This window comes from Trachemys scripta, chromosome 8 (genome assembly GCF_013100865.1).
Source record: "Trachemys scripta elegans isolate TJP31775 chromosome 8, CAS_Tse_1.0, whole genome shotgun sequence".
Lineage (NCBI taxonomy): Eukaryota > Metazoa > Chordata > Testudines > Emydidae > Trachemys > Trachemys scripta.
In genome coordinates this window covers 73,333,935-73,351,647 of record NC_048305.1, presented here as the reverse complement: position 1 = coordinate 73,351,647, position 17,713 = coordinate 73,333,935, and positions in this window count along the sequence as shown.

Below are 17,713 nucleotides of genomic sequence, written 5' to 3'. Positions count from 1 at the left end.
GTTCCTCCTCAAAAGTATGGCTATTGGTAAAAGAGCACTGTTATCACAGGAAGCCACCTGAAGGGGCTTATGTAATAAATCTAGCCTTTCAGTTGGAAGCTACTTTTAAGTGACAATGAAATAGTAGTAGTATGGAATCCTCTTGCATACTGGTGTCTGAAATGAAAAGTCTGGCTTGTAATCTGTCAATCATTTAAGATGTTCTCAGTCCAGTGTTTATTCAGAAATCAGTTTTGGTGCAGCTGGAAATGTTGGTATCAACTGATGAGCAAGTTTGAATGCTGAAAATAAAGAATGTCACTCATTCTTCAAGGTAAAGAGGGAGACTCTTCATCCAGTAGATGCTGCCACTGCTACAGCTGCTATTATAGCTTCTGACACTGATAGTGATGAGTGGTGCGTAATGTCAATAAAAGATGAGAGGCTACACAACAAAGTGAAAAGGAATCCTCTGAGCATGAATCCCATGACAGCCCAGTAGCACTTAATAGCCATGACTTTCCTGGCTAGACATAGGACTAAAAGGCCAAGCATTGTATCAATTAAATTACTACCCAACTAGTAAATAAACACAGCAGCTTGTTAATTAGTAGGATGTTTTTTATTATATTGACTCTCTAGTAATTTGTATTACTTTTAGTTTTCAGTAAGTGCATTACATGGTGCCATTTTCCCTTTTAGGTTTATATTTTTTCCTTCAGTTAAATATAGTAGATATTTAGAGAGAATAATTTACACCTGGACCAGGGATGGAATTGAATATAGTGATGTACTCAGAAGTAATACTACATTTTGGGCATCCTGGTAGTAATATCAAGTAGCAGGTTTTCAAGTGCAGTTATAATATTCCACTATAAACAGGGATTAATTCCCACCACCAAATTACCACGGGTGCATCTCTGCCAGTGGTGGTGCAATAATGGGAGATACCCAGAAAAAAACTAGTATAGACAAAGTTCCTGACTGAATGCAAAGTCTGTAATTGTGTATTCTCTGCACACCCGTACAGAGGCTGAGCATAATCTGAGCCTAGGGATTCACCATTGCTACAGCTCCTCATTAAAAATTACTTTAGTCTAATAAGAGATAAAGCACCTGCCCACCCTGTTGTATGTAAATGTTGCTATTTAGTGTATGTATCTTTTCCAGATTTTTAAAACAGAAGCCAGAGTCCCAACGCATTGCTTTCATCAATGTCAGAGGTAGAAGAGATGAGGGGAACCCCACACTCTTAGAGACATGGAGACATACCCCCTCATCGTACAATGTTGCTGGTTACATGGACATCCCATCAACCCACACTGTTGCAACTCTAGTGTGTTCCAATTTAATTTAATCCCGCAAAACTAGATTTCTGAGATGCCGGATGGAAAGTGGGACAGACTCTCATACCCATTTGCTAGTTTTGCCAGATGGAAAAAATCCCTTCCAGCCCCGCAAACAAACTCTAATGATCACCCTAGCCCCGATGTTATAAGAGATTCAGCTCATTAAGTATGGGTGAGGCTGAAACAGAGCCAAACTGACAACTCGCCAGCAACAAGAGCAAGGAGAAATCACCCCTTTCTCCCACCCTGGCAGGTGAGAGCCAATCAGCTAGCCCCTCACAGCCCTGCTATCCAATGGCAGCAGGAGTAAGTGGGTCATGTTCAGCACAGTAGTTGGATGCCATGTGGGATAGTGCCCAGTGGAAGGGAGGGAAAGGAACAAGAAAGGACCAGTGCCTTGTCCTCCCCTATACACATGCTGTGGGCAGGGGGAACTAGCAAGAGTGCATGGAGTGACTGGGGCAGTGCTACCACTTGGGAATCGCTTCTCCCCCTGCCATCCAAACAGATTTGGGAAATGTCCTCATTGCCTCTGACCCCATCAAATTCTCTCACTGGCAAGTGAGGTGAGCATTTATCTCTTCTGTTGAGCCAGTAATGACAGACAACATGACTTCCTGGCTTCTCCTGGACTGATTCCAAGATCTACTTTATTTTTCTACCTCTTCTCCCCCACCACCAGCACCGCCGCCCTTACATTATGGATCTTAGCCTAAGACTATTTTTTTTATCAGTTTAACTAAGGCAAACTTTCTCTAGCTTTCCATGGAGCAATCTCTACCTGTGCTTCATTGTGTTATCCAAACTGACATCCTGCATTGTAATCCCATGAACATCGCTTGCTTCTCTTCTTATTTCCCATGGTACTATAGGGCTATCTCTATCTATAAATGACATCCCATAGTAACTATTAACCTATCAATGATTCCTTGCCTGATACACATTTGTGAGATGCACATGTTCACTTTGGAATTAATATATTTTGATTTTGGAACTGTCATCATCTGGTTCTTTGGCAACCATATTAAGTTAATGGCTTTGTGGGGTACCTTTGAGACCTATTAATTGGAAATATGAGTCCAAAGTTTTCAGACATGGTTGCTGAAAGATAGGAACCTAGGTCCATTGTTAGAGACTCAAATGAAAGTGACCTGCATTTCAGAAGTGCTAACTGTTCATGGCCTCATTAATGGTTTTCTGAAGCTCTACCTCTGGAAATGCAAAAATGCTTAACCCTTTCAACTTGCCCCCATTCTTCCCCCAGGATAAATATTCAGACATAAAGGCCAGAACATTCTTTCACTGTTATGAAGGACAGCAGAGCACTCTTACTTTAGCAAAGCTTCAAACAAGCCTTCCTTTTACTGAAAAGAGAGAGATTTCGGTTACAGAATCAATTGTCTGTCATGAAACACAAAGTGCCCTCAACCTTGACTCTGTCTTGCGCTCGTTAACTTAGACTACATCAGGCCCTGCTCAGTTTCTGCAATTTTGAATAGGTGTCAGACAAATGATTTTTTTAATCATAGTCTTCAGGACTCTGGCTAGACTTGCAACCTAGCACTTGTCTTCACTGCAAACTTAACACAAGTCCTAACTTAGGTATTGGTCCTAGCTTGAGTCCTGTCCACACACACAAACTCTTAATGAGAATGTGGTGATGCTTTTACTAAAGCTGGTCAGAAAAATTCTAATGAAACAGTTTTATTGAAATTTGCCTTTTTGTCAATCTAAATGTTTTGTGGAGTTGGCTTCATTCAACGAAGTTCATTGGAGCCCGGCTTTAGGGCAGCCTACCAGGCAAATTGCCTCAGGGTTAGGGACACGAGGGCTTCCAGGGCGTGAGATTCTGGGGCTGCCCACCAGGTGGGAAGATGTTGCTTTTGGCAACATAAAAATGTCATAAAAATAATTACATCCCTAACTGACACTTTTATATTGGCAAAAGCCCTAGTCTAAATGCAGTTACCCCAGCAAAATAGTGCGTTTGCCAATACATTGGTTCCTACATTATCATATAACTGTACTGACAAACCTTTTCTAGTCTAAGCCTTGCTTAGGTGTCTCATTTCTTTTTATAATTGTGTGTGCTTTATGCTTAATTGGCTAGGACCTTCAGTGTTACTTCTGCAGCTTCAGGCTGACGGGGAGTGGAGGGATTTATTTAAAAAAAACGTGCTCCGATTCTCTCCCCCCCCCCCCCGTTTTATTTAAATTAGCCAACTCTATCTGTACACAATATTCTCCTATAAATGTGCTTAAAAATTAGTGTATAAGTCTATTTAAAATGCAAACTAACCAGCCTGGCCATATCAGAAGCAGCAGTTAGGCTTGCAGTTGTGAGGCTGTAACAATAGGAGACCATCTCCTTCCTACAATTGAATTAAGTTTTTGATTTTGCAGCAACAAGTAACAAAACCTGTAACTTATCTTATTATAAGGCTTACTCTGGCTTGGTTGGTAAATTTCAATTTTTAATTACTTTTCTACACCCACCTCTCCCAGAAATGCCTTCTTTTGAATTCCCCGACTGCAGTCTTATCGTTTGCAAGTCTTTTATTCTCCTTCTGAAGATAAAATCAAGTCACTACATTTGCAAAGCTCTGAAAGTTGCTAAACGGCCCATTTTTGGGTTGGTTGGAAAATGAAACTGTTGCTTGTTTTCCTGGCAAAAGCAATGCTTTGGGACAAATTTGAACCTGTTATTTACAGAGTATTGGTGTTCTAAACAGAGGTCTATGGTGACTAGAGATAGGAGATTTTGTAGCAAACTGAGGGCACGTCTTCACTACGCGCCGAATCGGCAGGTAGCAATCGATCTATTGGGGATCGACTTATCGCGTCTAGTGAAGACGCGATAAAATCGATCCCAATGGCTCTTCCGTCGACTCCGGAAATCCACCGCGGCAAGAGGCGGAAGCGGAGTCGACGGCGGCACGGCAGCGGTCAACTCGCCGCCATCCTCACAGCCAGGTAAGTCAACCTAAAATACACCACTTCAGCCATGCTATTAATGTAGCTGAAGTTGCGTATCTTAGGTCAACCCCCCCCCCCCCCCCCCCCCCGTAGTGTAGACCTAGCCTAAGGCTCAGCCTTTTGTATGCTCAGAAGCACACTTAGGCCTTATCGACAATACAAATACTTTGCTGGGGCTGGTACTTTAGCATAGCTAAACTGGCTGAGCCTCTTAGTATAGATGCAGTTTATGCCACCAGAAGGGATTTTTCTTTTGGTGTAACAACATCACCTCCCCAAATGACATTAGCTCTGTCAACAGAAGCAAGTTTGTCAGCATAGTTGTGTCTACACTGGCGGTTTTGCTGACATAGCTATGTTGGCTAGGGGTGGTTTTATTTTTTATTTTTCACACCTCTGACCAACAGCCTAACTCTTTGGTCCCACACCCTTGCCCTGAGCCATTATTTATGTGGGTAGGCCTATCCTCCTCCCCTTTGACTGGCAGCTCTGACCTGTTGTTCTGCTGAGCCTCTTCTTTCCCATACTCCTTTGCTTCCCACTCAGCCTCTTCTCTGCCAGTATATCTCATAGTTTTTACCTCTGGAGGTCCCCAGTTCAATCCCTGGTGTGTTGGCCAGGAGGGCATCCATCACAGTGCTACTGTGGCTGACGTTAGACATACTCCCTGTAGGTGTGAAACTTGCCACTTTTTCTTGGCCAGATAGCAATTCTACTTGTCCTGGACTTCTGGACAAAAGGAATCTTTCCATCCTGGGAGGCAGGACTGTGCCACTTGTGGAGTGTTAAGTCCACAAAACACACAGTAAAGAGGATGGGTCTGTAAAAAGTCAGGGGCAGCATTTAGCAATCAGAACTATAGCAGAAAGGACTCTGGGAAGATGACTGGGTTGAGAGGAGGGGGTGGGGATGATTCTCTCAGTTGACTGGAAAGACCCCTATTTTAAACCTTTTCTTTAGAGAGGCCTACCCACATAAATAAGCTCTGGTATTTGTTTGGCCCTTAACAGAGCAGGACACTTTTTATATTGATTTTTCTGTTTTACAGTAAAGCACATCACAAATGTATTTAAGCTCTGCCTAGATGTGGAGAAACTTTTTCCTGATTCTGACCAGCCTGTCACAGTTATGGACAGTAGAGTCCTACAAAGAGACCTGATGAAATTTGACTTTGCTATCCTATAGTATCCCAGCACTCAAAACAGAACAAATGTTCTCCAGAAATACTATCTGCTGATCCTACCAGTATGTCAGAACATACAGGTCGGGAGCACTAAGTCATAAAAGAAAGATGTACTGGTATGTGTTAATTTCCACCTGGTAGTTTGGTAGTCTATACAATTGAAATACTGTATCATTATCTGAGTTTTCTTTCAATCATTTTTATATTGAACAAACACTGCATACTAAATTCCCAAAGTGAGATAGAGGAACAAGGGCTATAAAGTCCCACTCAAAACCCTCACAGTGGCAGGAAGTGTGTGTCTAATTTTCCACCTTCTATGCTGAACCTGTACCCATCTCTTGAGTGCAACAGAACAAGGTATCACTGCTGGAAAACTACAAAGAATTCAGTCTTCCCTGGGAATCCTTTGGGCATAATTTAAGGAAACAGGATAATGTTTTGGACATTGTGTCTTGTGTGATGGTGTCATTATCTCTTATGTATTAGCAGGCTACTAATGCTGACATCTAATTAACACCAAGAAACTGATTAACTCTCAATAGGGTCAAGGGAGAGCACTAAAATAGATCCTGATGTGAGCAATTAGGTCTTATTAAATAAATTAAAATACTAGTGAATCTAAGTTCACTCTAGCAATATTTCTTTTGTCTGTTCTACACACTGATGGCAGAAACCATGATAAAATTCAAATAGTGGATGCAACACTACATTAACAGCCACATAATCAAAACATAGCATAAAAAACCCACTTAAGCTTTGTCTAATGGACAATATATCATCCAAACATATGCATTCATTAGGAAAAAATTGCATTCAAATATCAGTAAAATAAATGGAGTCTGTTCAGATTCCTTATTCCTGTAATTGGGATGTTCCAGACTATGGAAACTAAGTATATAAAAGATGCTTAAATATACCCTCATAATATGTTAGACATTTATGCTTATTTGGTGTCTCTCACTTTTTTTTTTTCTTTTTTTTTTTTTGTGCAAAGTAGTGTGAACAGCTTATAGATGGCAAATCAGATAAATATGGAATGGTCAGCCAGTAATATGTTTTTATGTGCCACCATTGGCCAATTAATATTTCTCCTATTTTTAATAGGGCAGAAGAAGGTTGTTCAATCTGAGATTGTCATGTAAAATGTACCTACCTAGGCTAATAAAGCCAGTGCATTCAACCAAACCTAATCTGCATGCAATTCCCCTATATATATTGTAGTAAGAGGTTGTCTTTTAGTGAATTACCAGATTTCTAAATCTCACTACAAAGATGAGAAACCCATGTTCCATTCTCACATGCTCTCAGTGTGGAGCATTTGTTAATTGGGCTTGTTTAAATGCTAACCCTATTTAATTCAGACTCCTAATTTAGTGAGGTGAGTTCATGCCAGATTCCACTAGACGTAATCAAATTTCAAAAAGTTTGGAGTCTGGTTTGGTTAAGCACCAAAAGTTTGTATGCATATCCCGAGTTAATTTAAAATTATGGAGTTTCCTCCATCTTGCTTCCCTCAGACTCCCTCCACTCCCCGCACTGGGCCATCCTCCACTGTTTTACAGACCTCTTTCACTATTCCTGGGATTTAAAAGCCCATGTTAGACTCGGGTATATAAATTGAAAAGAAACTGCACATTTTCTTTAAAATTTAAGGGCACAATTCTGTAATGGTCTCTGTAACTCACAAGCAAATGTTGTGGATACATCCCATTTGTAAGCAGAAAGCCTTTGTTTTAATCCGCAGTTTGTGTAGACATACAGTTAGCTTATTTTGTCACACCAACAGGCATTTGCGAACTGCATGTGTGTCCTTTGTGGGTTGCTGGAGCCTTGCAGGAAATTTGGACCTTCAAAAGGAACCATTTAAAAACAGCTTGGCTGAAGGAAAGGCTTACTACTCCCTGGAGTGAAAGTGCCTAATGGAAGGGGCAGCATGCGGCACATCTTCTCCTCTAATACCTTTTTAGCATGACCTCGCAGGAAGGATACTGGGTCACTCTATTGCTAGAAGGAAGAGAAGTCCAGCCAACCTCCCTTCAAGCCCCAAAATACATGACTAGAGGATGGAAAGGCTGCTCAACTTTTCTCCAAGCCTTGTGGGTAGATTTAAGAAGGGGCTGGCTGCCTGCCTCCTCCCACAAGCTCTGTGATGAGGCAGAAGGCACTTGCAAAGGCATCTTTGGGTTGTGCAAGCTTCAGCTAAACTAGACTCCCCTTTGCTGGGGTATCCCATTGCTAGAAGAGCAGGGAATGTCTCATTAATCCTGTCTCTCCCCAAGAGGCATTCCTACTGCAGGTCAGATTTGGAAGGAAGCCTGCCCTGACCCATAATAATCCCAGTTTATGAACAGGTTCTTTGGGGCTCTCATTTGAATGATGGTCAGAGTTGCAAAGAATGGGGAAATTTCTGTTTTTAAGCAAACCAGCTCACTTGGTTACTATCCTGAGAATATTCCTTATGAGGATGACCATCTAAGGCTTTGTCTACACTAGCACTTCTGCTGGTAAAACTTTTGTCAGCCTGAGATGTGCAAAAAACACCCTCCTGACTGACATAAGTTTCACCAACAAAAGTGCTGATGTAGACAGCGCTATGTCAACAGGAGAGGCTCACCTGCTGACATAGCTAATGCCGCATGTTGGGGGTGGTTTAATTATGCCGGGAGGAGAGCTCTCTCCTGCCGGCAAAGAGCAGCTGCACGGGATACCTGTACCACTGTACAGTCTATAGTGTAGAGATAGCATAGAGCTTTTCTTAGGCTAGCATTTGATGCAGCAGTCCTCCTTACCTGATTTTGCTTGCATGGTATGGAGTTAATTCATTTGAAATAGGCAATTTTTAGAAAACTCAGAGGCTAATTTAATAAATTTGTTAAATCTGAACATTCAGGATTTTTGCTTTGTATTCTGTTATTGGTCAAATAAATATGAGGGATCAGCTAACACACAAAGCATTAAAGCAGTGAGAAATTTGCCTCAGTACTTAGCATTAAACACTTGGTTTTTAGACCATGACTTGAAAAAGTTGTCATAAACACTAACAAATGCAAAGCAGCTTTCAAGATGACTTTTGTTATAAGCATATTCCTGAACTATTCATCTGTGTTAAATGCATTTTGCCTTGAATCATATGTCATGTTGCCAGAAAAGAGTTGTTTCCATGCCAACTTGTTTGCAACATGGGGTGGGGGGGGGAATCAAAGCTACTAACATCTGCAAGATGTCGGTACTGATATAAGCCACTTGCAATGAAAAACACAGGACTGCAGAAGGGTTTGCCAAATAGAAACTATATATAGGGTAGAATATCATAAACTAATGACTATTTCCATTCCTTTTTTGGCTGCAGTCTTGATCTAATCTCCTTGCCAGAAAAGCTTTGCAGCAAAAGAAACATCAATAACCTCCCAAGTGCAATTCTCTAGCAGGAATTACTGATTTTTTTTTTTTTACTCAAGCACTTACAAAAGCAACTTCATTTAAAACACATAAGAACTAGTGTAAGAAATAGCTGCCTCACTTTCCATATTTCCTTTCAGTTCTTGCTGCGGCCAGGTCTCCTTTTATAAAGACCCTATTCATCAGTAAGATTAATGAGACCTGGTGTCTGAGACTGTGGATTCCATTTCATATCCACTACTATCTCCACATTCCCTTTTTTCATATAAAATAAGATTGTTCATCTATTACCTTAGTATTATGAAATGCCATGGGCTACAGCTCTGAAGCTTGAACAGTTCAAATATCTAGGTATATTTAATTTTGAGATTATCAAGGAGCTGTTGTATTGCTAGTGCAGTCAGAGGCAGCAGGAGGTATTTGGCTTGAAGGTGTTAAAACATTCCTAATTTTTAAAACCTTCCTAAGACTCAAAGATAGAGTACTGTTTGTGCTTAACTTGGATACTGCACATGATATATGCTGTGTATATTTCCGTATAATTACACACTATTGCAGTTGCTAGTAGTAGTTCAGTTTCTAAAACAGTTTACGTGATAGCTCCTTGTTTTCATATGCTCCGGTCTTTTCAAAACGTCCATCTTTGGGGATGAAATTGTCCACGCTTTTGGCAATTACAAGCAATATCTCTTCAGCTATTTTTAAGTGTAGAAGAGTGCATGTATATGACTTTTAAATACCACATTGTCACATCAACAGGCATTGATGAACAGAATTAGGATATGTCTATGCAAACTGTGTTTAAAAACACAGGCTTTCTGCTTATAAATGGGATGTATATTCATAAAACTTGCTTGTGAATTACAGAGGCCATTACAAAAGGAAAAATTAATCAAAATACATTTTTTGAACAGAGCTACAGCAAAAACAGTTGAAGTTTGAAAATGTGTGTGGACTGTATGGTTTGTGAGCTAATTTAGCAATGCTCCAGGAAGCCCTTTTACTTTTGTGCTACCGGCACAGCCTCAAAGCCATACAATAGGGACTGTTGCTGGAGCACTTTGAATTAGGACTAAGTTGCCAAAAGTACTGTGAAGTACTTGCTTGTCATGGACAGCTGACATGGTCATATGGTGCTGACTCTTCTAGCTGTTTCTGATAATGAGTGGGAAGGAAGTTGGTTCCATTAGAACAGGGGTCACCAACCGGTCGATCGCGATCGACTGGTCGATCCTAGAGGATCTCCCAGTCGATGTCAATCTCCCCTGCTCCAGCCCTGACTCCTCCTCCCAGAGCCCGCCCCCTGCACCCCCTCCTGCACTCCAACACTCTGCCCCAGCCCGGAGCCCCTTCCTGCACCCAAACTTCCTCCTAGAGCTTGCACCCCTCATCCCCTCCTGCACCCCAACCTGCTGCCCCAGGCTCAGCCCAGAGTCCACATCCTCTCCCGAACCCCAACCCCCTGCCCCAGCCCGGTGAGAGTGAGTGAGGGTGGGGAAGAGCGAGTGACGGAGAGAGGGGGGGATGGAGTGAGTGGGGCAGGGCTTTGGGGAAGGGGTGGGGCCTCAAGGAAGGGTTGGGGTAGTTCCTGAGTTGCTTTTAGATTTTAAAAAGTGATCTTGGGTGTAAAACCACTTGGGTTAAGGCTGATTTGAAATATCTCAGTGAAACACCTGTGGCAAAATTCTCTCAGAAGAGGCCCTTAATATCAAAGACAGGGAAAACATTGTGGTAGGGATAGGGAGGGGATTTCATAGAACTTTTTAGGGTAAATAAAAACCTCTCCTGCACCCAACCCCCAGCCCTGATCCCCCTTCCAGAGCCAGCACCCCATGCCCCCTTCTGCACTCCAAACCCCTGTCCCAACCCTGACTCCCCCTCTCAGAGCTCGCACCCGGCACCCCCTCCTCACCCCAACACTCTTCCCCAGCCCGGAGCCCCCTCCTGCACCTAAACTCCCTCCTAGAGCTGCATAAATTTGGCTGCATTTCATAATTAAGATTTCTGATTTAAAGAAGTTTTGCTGTCTTTCTTTGTATAGATACAAACATCACAATATAAACTGATGTGATTGTTTTTTTCCCTCTTAACCTGCCTGCATTAATCCAGTTTACAAAAAGCTGTCTCCAACTAACCAAAAACAGAGCAAATGTGGACACTTGTTTTTGTTTTTTTAAACCTCATTATTCATTCTTTGAAGTTTGAACTTCATACCACAATTGGGACTATTTACATGCTTGCATAATTACAGTAAAAGATACTTAAAAGGAAATGAAATGCTGTAATCCTTGTTATACAAAGGAAAGTTATGAAATACAGAAGTTAAGCTTCCAACAGCAATGGCCCTTTCACATATTTATTTTAAATTTTTGTTTTTCTGGTTAAATGTGCAGCTTGCTATATATCACTCATGTTTTAAAATATATATATATATATATATATAGGCTGAACACTGTCTCTTAGCTGAGGGTTACAATCAACATTAAAAAAAATCAGACTTCTGTATGAAATGTACTATTTCTAGAAGTAACACCTTAGAGTACTATAATTGAAAGCGATTAGAGGGAAAAATTATTTTCTGCAGTGTTTTAAAAGTATATTTAAAATAGTATGGTCAATCAATTCCTGTTTTTAATATGGGGTTTCCACATAGGAGGAGAGAAACATCTTTAGAAATAGGACAATGTGATTATAAAACTATAGAAACTGGCATTGGGACTCAAAAGCCTGAAACTATTTTTAATTCAATTTTTGAAATTAACTCACTTTCAGGTTGATGATCTCACTCTGATGTTAATGTTGGAACCATAATTTAGCACTTTGTGATTTTTCTTCTATTTCTCTTTGCTTTACTGCCTGGGGCGGGGCGGGTGGCAGGCTGCATGTTATGTACAATTACTAATATTACAAAGAAATAGACTGGTCTTGAATAGGTGGGTATATTTTAAACTGGGGGGCTGTGTTAAATTAACGGAGATAAGGTTTTAATAAAATGGCTGAATAAAAAGTGTCAGTTCAAAGTGAGAACCTGCTCTGAGGATATGTGGGGAATGGTCCATGCATTGAATGTTTTACTCATTACTCCCTCCCTTACTTGTAATCGTGGAGTGTGCCAAGCTCTTCATCTTTATATCAGTCAGTCCCTAATAAGGTGTAATGTCGGGGAGGTCAGGTCACTGGCATGACAACTCACAGTGGTAACCTTTCAGCAATAAAACTCCAAGTGGACATTGTGAGATAATTGATCTAGTTGCACAATTAGGCTCTCTTAGGCTATGAATGAGCACATAACATAGTCTACCGAAGGGGCTGATCATGTCATGTTGCCCCTTCAAAAAGCATGATTCCCTTTCTGGATTGCGTTGCCATTATAAAAATTAGTTTTGATCAAATACCTTGGTATTCTGACTCCATCCATAAGGACACCACCCACACCATATGTTCAAATGAATCCATAGGTTGCCAGCCATTTTTTCTAACTGGCTCCATGCCTACCCTCGCCTATGCCTACCTTCCCCAACATTCCTTAGGTGTGAAAACTTCAGGAGTGAGGATCTGAAAGACTAGGGCTCTCCTCTAATGAACCATAATAGGATAACCACCTTAAGAAACTGCTTCCATAATGGAGTGACAAGCTTCATCAGGCAAACCTGCCCCTCTCCCTGCTCACTCCATGCCCCCTGTTGTTCTTACCTAGTGCTTTTCATCGGTAGATCTCAGTGCTTTACAAAGGAGAGCAGCATCACTGTCTGCATTTTACAGATGGGGAAACTGAGGCACTGAGCAGGGGACTGACTTTCCCATGGTCACCCAGGAGACAAGTGGCAGAGTCTGGAATAGAATCCAGGTCTTCTGATGTTCAGTCCAGTGCTCTATCCACTGGGAAATACTGCCTAGACTAGGATATGGTTGGAGGCAGCAGAGAGTGGAGAAGAATTGTAGGCAAAGTTATCCGAAAAGTGGAAAGCTTGTTCCTTTGCTGCAAAGCAGGGGGATTTTTGTATGAGGAACCTCTTGTGGTTCCCCAAAGCCTATTGATTTGAATAAGCTTCAGACTGGGCCCAAGGCCCACTCTGACACCCTATCATGCCAATCAAACTGGGACTCCCACTGCTGAAACTACTTATGTTCAAGGGATGAAGCATATAGGAAATAAGGGAGAGGGACTAACAAGTGCTGTAGCCAGGGAATCTGGGATAGAGACTTTTCAGGGGCTGGGGAGCTAGGAAGAATAGCCAGAGAGGCAGAATTGAATGCAAGAATGGCCATACTGTGTCAGACCAATTGTCCATCTTGCCCAGTGTCCTGTCTTCTGACAGTAGTTGGTGCCAGATGCTTCAGAGGGAGCAAACAGAACCAGGCAATTTATTGAGTGATCCATCCTCTGTGGTCCAGCCCCAACTTCTGGATGGAGAATGTAAATTGTCCATGAAGATGCAGAGCTCTGTTGCCCTCTGTGTCTAAAAAAATAGTTTAGTTATGGCAAATGAGCTAATTATTGGCTTGATTTTTTTCCCCACAGGTGCTGAGCCTGCTGTAAGAACTAAAGTGTGCTAGTTTCCAGATTGTTATCCTAAAGATCACAGAAACATTATAATATGAAGGGAAATGTCAAAGATGTCAAAGGCTTTTTTAAGGACACAACCTTGCACCACATCTGAGTTGCCCTCAATGCAGTTTGTATGGGTGGGATAGGTGGCTTTACACCCTTGATACTGTAGTTGTCCAAGGATTAGGCTGGTCTGTGGAATAAATTAAAGTAGTGTCAGGGCTGCCCATGACCCCAACAGCCATTCTGTCAGCTGGGGATCGCCAGGGCTGTGCTCCTTTTCCTTTGAACATTCTTTCTGTGCCAGAGACTAGGATGATGATGATGTAAGAGCTCGTTCCCTCTGGGGGGGGAGGGGGGGGGGAATCACCTGAAAACCTTTTGCTCCTGGTTATGTCTTTAGCCTTTTGCGTCATTTGAACTCCTATGCCATTACCATGTCTGTATGTCATGCTTTACAGCTATCCACACCTCACTGTACTGAGAGAATCATTTATCCTCTATCTCATTCACCACATTTATTTTTATCTGAACTTGAAAATGGAATTGCTGATGTTATTGCTGGTTAATTTGTGGCAATTTAAATTTACATATTGATTGGTCACTTAATCTCTTTGTTATTTCTTTTAATTTTACTGAGGGTTTTGATTTTATGCAGTAGTCTCCTACGCTATATACCAGGTCAGATCTAGATCTAGATCTTAGTGGACACTGTTCTTTGGCTAATTTTATACTAGTTAAGCTCACATATTCAGTTCATTATCTTATTTCAGGACAACTTTCATTTCCACAATGTAAAACCACTTTCTATGACAACCACTAGCTTGAATTTAGTGATTATTAATCAGAACTGTGTCTTGAGCTACTATTGGAATGTTGGAAATGTCTTCATTATTCTAAGCTTTGTTAGGGGAAGTCTAGGCTTGCAGCTGAACTGGTTAGCTTCCAATATATTTTACCTTGCTAAGCTATTTTTTAGTTTTGACTGAGTATTTTTTTTCTCTGATTCAAGCTTTTAGCCACAATTCTCAAGGTCTTTGACATATCAGTATTTTTGCTTGTTATAATTGCTGCATTCATTATCGTTTTTATAAGAGTGACAGACATTGACTGTTTCTCCTGTGATGATCCTGGGGTTGTAACAATCTGGAAATTAAGACACTCCAGTTCTTACATTAGGTTTAACACCTTTGAAAATACATTTGTATTCAAACCACTTGAGCATGTTGTTCTGACTTTGCTGTGCTTTCAGTGCAAGATTTAAGAAGATCCTTTTCTGGGGTTTCAAGCTGATAATTCAAATGAAATAGTTTTAAGGTTGGAAATTGGTCATTTAGAGTGAAACTGAAGGCGTTTTTATATTAGATCAGTCAGTACAATTGATGACAATTGGTTATTTTCATTAGGCTTTCAAGGTTCCACAGGTTAGTTCTTCTGCACTTATATTTCTATAGGGTCCTTTTTGGTGCTTTGTGAGGAGAAATTATTCATTCCATATTCACCATCATAATGTGCATATACCTCAAGGTTTAATATTGTGCCTCTTGCTGTTTTCACTACCTATTGGTGCCATTTGTTATATTCGTGGAATACACAGGGAGAAGTTAGATAAAAACATAACCTTCCTGCAAGAGTATTTTGTAATATAACACTATTTTTATTTGTAGAACTCAGAATGATAGCACATAGAGAACAGCCTTCCTGGTCTCTCTCTGATTTTTGGTTCCTAAGAGAGAGAGGCATAATTCACCCTGTGACGGGTTCAGTCACAGAGACCCCCTTGGACTCTCACCTGACGTGCTGGAATTACCTCTGAGCCCATTTTCCTTGCCAGTTTGGGACTCCAGAACCCTGCCTTGTTGAGCCAGACACGCTAGCTACTACAACACAGACTCAGGTCTGATCCATGCCCCCAAAGCTGCAGACTTTAACCAAAAACTGCTCAGTAAGTCCTCTATTTCCAGCACCCAGACACCCAGTTCCCAATGGGATCGAAACCCCAAATAAATTCGTTTTACTCTGTATAAAGCTTACACCGGGTAAATTCATAAATTGTTCACCCTCTATAACACTGATAGAGAGATATGCACAGCTGTTTGCTCCCCCAGGTATTAATCACTTACTCTGGGTTTACTAATAAACAAAAGTGATTTTATTAAGTATAAAAGTAGGATCTAAGTGGTTCCAAGTAATAACAGACAGAACAAAGTAAGTCACAAAGCAAAATAAAGCAAAAACATGCAAGTCTAAGCCTAATACGTTAAGAAACTAATTACAGGTAAAATCTCACCCTCAGAGATGTTCCAATAAGTTTCTTTCACAGACTAGACTCCTTCCTAGTCTGGGCCCAGTCCTTTCCCCAGTCCTTGTTAGTTCCAGCAGCCACCTTAGGTGGAAACTAGAGGTTTTCTCATGACTGGAAGCCCCCTTTGTTCTGTTCCACCGCCTTTTATATCTTTGGCACAAGGCAGGAATCTATTATCTCTCTGGGTTCCCATCCCTCCTTCTAAATGGAAAAGTACCAGATGCACACGTACACAGGAAGGTTTGCAAGTAAACTGAGCCATTTACAACCAATTGTCCTAGTTAATGGGAGCCATCAAGATTCTAAACCACCATTAATGGCCCACACTTTGCATAATTACAATAGGACCTCAGAGTTATACTTCATATTCTTAGTTTCAGATACAAGAATGATACATTCATACAAATAGGATGAACACACTCGGTAGATTATAAGTGTTGTAATGATACCTTACAAGAGACCTTTTGCATAAAGCATATTTTAGTTACATCATATTCACACTCACAAGCATATTTCTATAAAACATTCTGGTGTGCAATGTCACACACCCCACCTCACTCTAGGCTGTCTGTCTGCAGACTGACTGCTACTAGACCCAGATAGCCTGCAAGGAAGAAGTATGCAAAGGGCTTCTGCAGGGACCAGGAAAACTCCCTGAGCATTTAAAGTGAAAGCTTACTGTTTTCAATACACCTCCCTCTTATTGAATCTGAGATTTGCGTACTGCTGTTGGCTGAAGATGTCAGGAAGAGGATTTAAGTCTTGACACTGAGATTCTGACACTGACACTGTAATCTAATCTCTCACTCTTAAACTAATATCTTATGATGAATTTGTTTAAAAGATTATCATTACACATGGACAAGATTAGAATTTTTTCCTGATTCCAATGGACAGTATTATTATTATTATCACTATTATAAATAAAATCCTATTTCTTTAAATCCTGATCCAACCCCCATTCTCTTCCAGGGTTTGGATTGGGCTCTTAGACATTGAAAAGTCCTTTTTTTATTCTGATTTTTCCCTTAGTGCTGATATTGGGATATTAGTAACAGCACTTCATACACTTATTAGCAGCCTAATCTTTCAAAAGGATAAAAGGGGCTATTTGAATGTGGGTACAATTTGGTCCCTGGCCCTGTAATTCCTCCACTGAACTCTTATAACAGTGTTTTTTTTTTTTTTTTTTGGCTCATCTTCCTGATTCTTCCATCTCTTACTTATAACCTTCATATTTCTCAAGTGGCTCATCTACTACTTTGTTCATCTTGTAATGTGCTCCACTGTTAGGGCCCAATTTCCAAGAGCACAGCACCTACAACTGGTGCTAGATTTTCAAAAGAGCTCTGCTACCATTTAGGCACTTTCTTATTGTTGTTTATTTGTGGTAATGCCCACAATGTGCTAGATGCTTTCCAAACACTTAAGCACAGTCCCTGCTCCGAGAAGCTCACAATCAAACATGCTCGGCAGCCAGCCACTTAGCCCTTATTTAAGTGCCTAAATGGTATATGAGGGCACTCAATACTTTGCAGGAGGTTGTTTGGCACTTTGCAGAATGGAACCAGTACGGACTACTGTTCTGCTCAACCTGCCTTAGTTAAATAACAAAGCAACTTTTGTGTGGTTTGTCAAGACAGGTTTCACTCATAATAAAAGTAATGTATCAGATAAGTTGAATGATTATAATCCATTTAGGTTGTACTCAAATCCAGGGCATGAACAGTTAAATAGTTATTTTTGTATTAAATAATTGCCCCTCCTAGGTGCTGCTGTGTTTAAATTAAGGTGGAATGTCTGCAAGTACTCTGTCTTTAGACAAATGGGATATTTGCCTGTGCAGATGCTAGAATAGATAATGCTCTCATTTTCACAGAAGTTTCATCACAATACCAAACAGCATTGTCCTGCAGGGATACAAAAAGCACTGGCTTTGCTTCAATCATGTAAAATAAGCATTATGTAAT